Source organism: Syzygium oleosum, unplaced genomic scaffold (assembly GCF_021117445.2).
Source record: "Syzygium oleosum isolate NSW1041296 unplaced genomic scaffold, Sole_v2.1 Sole_v2.61, whole genome shotgun sequence".
Classification (NCBI taxonomy): domain Eukaryota; kingdom Viridiplantae; phylum Streptophyta; class Magnoliopsida; order Myrtales; family Myrtaceae; genus Syzygium; species Syzygium oleosum.
Window position 1 is genome coordinate 462422 of NW_026607545.1, and position 3544 is coordinate 465965.

The 3544-nt window shown below is 44.6% G+C and overlaps 1 pseudogene; it reads left to right on the forward strand.

Annotated features, from left to right (window-relative positions):
• Positions 1 to 1044: 1044 nt before the first annotated feature.
• On the forward strand, positions 1045 to 3112 carry LOC115664333 (UPF0481 protein At3g47200-like; annotated as a pseudogene).
• Positions 3113 to 3544: the final 432 nt, after the last annotated feature.

Below are 3544 nucleotides of genomic sequence, written 5' to 3' on the forward strand. Positions count from 1 at the left end.
AGGTTCAACGTCCTCATCACCATTGCTGTGCAGAGACACAAACATCAATATGTTGAAAGAACACAAATCAAATACCTGTAAGGAACTCCCAGATCTAAACCTAAATCTAAACCGGGAGAGTAAAACCCCCAGATCTAGACCTAAATCTAAATCGAGAGAAAAGAGCGGCCTAATCTCGAAGAGATCGTGGAGACACGTCACAAATATCTTCCTCGATGGTTGTCGACTAGACGAATGATCGAAATGAACTCCACATTCACCCTAGATCAGTTACAGAAATTTATTCACGCACAATCTTTCAAAACAAAAAAAGACGGTCGATGCAAAAAAAAAAGAAAATCAAAGGCGTACAAGAGAACTTCAAAAGAGGGAAGAGTTTTTTGGGAAATACGAAAGAGGTTAGATGGGCATATATTGGCATCTAATTCTCGCACCATCATTTAACGTTGTTGTTAAGGGGAGTGAGGCATTATCACCAATTCCTGCATGCAAAATGCTACTATATTTGACTGTCTATTTCTCCCATTAGTAGTGAAATTGTTCTCGCCTATGAAAATCTTATTAAAAGGTCAAGGGAGGCAAAACAAAGACCCAAAATTTATGTGTGTTTGAGTTTTACGTAGAGCATGAGGTTTGCGACTCCTTTTGGGCAGATGAAAAGCCAGTCCAAAAATTATACCTTGTATGGATTAGGTGGGGCATTTTGTTTCTCGCACTTTGAGCTTATTCATGACAAAATATTTTCCTCTTTCTCACCTTCACTCCACCTCCTCTTAATACACATCGCAGGTGCAAAATTTTAAATACTCTGCCAGGTGTTCAGTTAAATAATACTAGTTAGTGTTGTTATAACCAGCCATTAAAATATTATGATATTGGTGACGAAATTGACGTGACCTAAGAAGGGTTAGAATCTTGTAAAGCTCGTTTTGAATCTCCAATGTTGGAAAAATCCCTCTTTTGTTCCAATATACCTAGACATTAAAATCTCTCCTGTTTTTTGGCTTAGAAGGGCATCAATTCAAAGATCAAAACCTTAGAAAGGCAAAGGCAGAGAAACATGTCCAATCCTTCACAAGAAATGGTTGATATTTCCAGCAAACCTAACAAAAGGCCCTTCATTTCCCGTTTGCGTTCAATTGGTCACAAGCTCAGAGAAGCTGTGGAATGTCGAGTCCTGATGAAATCAACCTCCAATTCATGCACTGAATCAATAGATCAACACAAAGAACAACAGCCTCAGGACCACCAGGTTCACGAGCCGCAGCAAGAACCATCCAAGCTCGAGGTAGTGGTTGAGACAAATGAGGGTGGGAACGTCCCCGAAGATGACCTGAGGCCGCCCAAGTCCGAGGGGGTTTTATCCTCCATCAAAGAGAAGCTCGAGCAAGTTCGCAAGGACAATCAGGCATGCTCCTGGGAAAACCTCTCCATTTACCGGATCCCGCACTATCTCAAGCATGGCAAGGACAAGGCCTACGTCCCCCCAAATCGTCTCCCTCGGGCCGTACTACCATGGTAAGATGCACCTTCGCCAGATGGAGTGGCACAAGTGCCGCTGCTTTGATCACATCCTCAGGCGCACCGGTCACAAGTTACGCCTCTATCGAGACTCAGTGAAGACGGTTGAAGGTAAAGCTCGCGCCTGCTACGAGGGGAAGATATCCATGAGACGCGACAAGTTCGTGGAGATGATGGTTCTTGACGGGTGCTTTGTGATCGAGCTGTTCCTGGGCGTCGTCATGGGGTTTGAGAAACTTGGGTACCCCAGCAATGACCCCGTCTGATCACTGTTGCGATCGATGCACATGATCCAGGGGGACATGCTCAAGCTCGAGAATCAGATCCCACTCTTCATACTTGACCAGCTGCTCGGCCTCCAGTTCGGCATCTCCGACCACAAGGGGTTCGTGGCCAAGCTGGCACTCACGTTCTTCGCCCAACTGATGCCCAAATACTCTCCCCGGCCTGACTGTAGCAGCAGGGGGCTGGAGATCGTACCTGACCATGGCGGGCTCCATTTCCTCGAAGTGTACCGACTGAGCATCCTGGGCTTGGGCCGCAGGCGAGAGATGACAGGGACGATGCAATGGCGGCAGATAAAGCAACTTTCCATTCCCTGCGTGACGGATCTCCAGGAAGCTGGGATCGGGTTCAGCGAGAGAAAGACGGACTGGTTCTGGGACATCGAGTTCAAGGATGGGACCCTCCAGATCCCTCAGCTTCTGATCCACAAGGGGACGAGGTCGCTCTTCCTCAACTTGATAGCCTTCGAGCAGTCTCACTTCCATTGCAGCAACGAGATCACCTCGTACATAATCGTCTTGGACGCCTTGATCGACTCCCCCGAGGACGTCAGGTACCTCTGCAAGTGCGGGATCATCAAGCACCGGCTTGGGAGCGATGCTGAGGTGGCTAACCTCTTCAACCGGCTTTGCCAGGAGGTGGTCTTCAGCATCGAGGACAGTTATCTCTATGAACTGTCTAAAGAGGTGAAAAACTACGCGAACCGCTGGAGACAATCCTGGTGTGCCTATCTCGAGTACAAGTGGAATGCCTGGATAGCCATTCTCAAGCACAACTACTTCAACAATCCCTGGTCAATCATTTCCGTCATTGCTGCTTTCGTATTGCTTGTTCTTACTTCCACACAGACCTTCTATGGAGTATATGGCTACTACAGGCCAGGTTCTTGATTTCTCGTATAGTGGAAATTATCTGATGAGCGCTTTAAGAGTGACTAAATTATGGTGAAGTTCTAGGAATTAGGATTGAGGCTAATTGACAATTAGCAGCCAATTTGCCGATGAATGCTCGAGATGTGTCGCATTTAGATTGCATCTAGATAATTATTGCATTAGCTTCGGGAGTAATTCTATCTCATGTAGTTCAATATTCGTCATGCATGTCATTTAGTGCTTAGGAAGGAACTTAGACTAAGTCATTTATGCATCATAGATTAGTGCACGTTTCTTTTGACTTATAGCTCACGGGGGTCTTGTCCCGGGCTAAATAATTAAGCCTTGTTAATTTTTATCCGATTGGCTCGGGTCTTTATTTTCTCATACTTCAATTACTTTATTTGGTTCTACTTTATTTACTACTTTGATTATTTGGTGTTTATCTTTATTGCTTTTGCACCATGCATTATCATTTTCACATGTTGGTGGATTTAGGATGGCAAAATTGATGATGATTGCGTGCAAATGTTTTCATAAAAGAGAAAAAAAAATACTAAAAAGACGTTAGATTAATCTAGCGTAACCAAGTTCCCACGATTAGAATTTCCGGTTCATAGAAATAAGATGATCTCCCGCATCTTATTCGGGTTTCTAATCAAACTGTAATGGTTAGAGATAGCTCCAAAGTTACTTAAATTAATTAATTGAATTGAGAAACCAAGTTGTGTTTGATAGGACTTGAGAGGGCTTATAGTAAGTGTAGATGCCACCTCGCGCGAGGGACCGTCTGCGCCCCCTTAGGAATCCAATAACTTCCCTCATGGTTCACCTTAGGGCATAAGAATAATACTTATAGTGAGGAT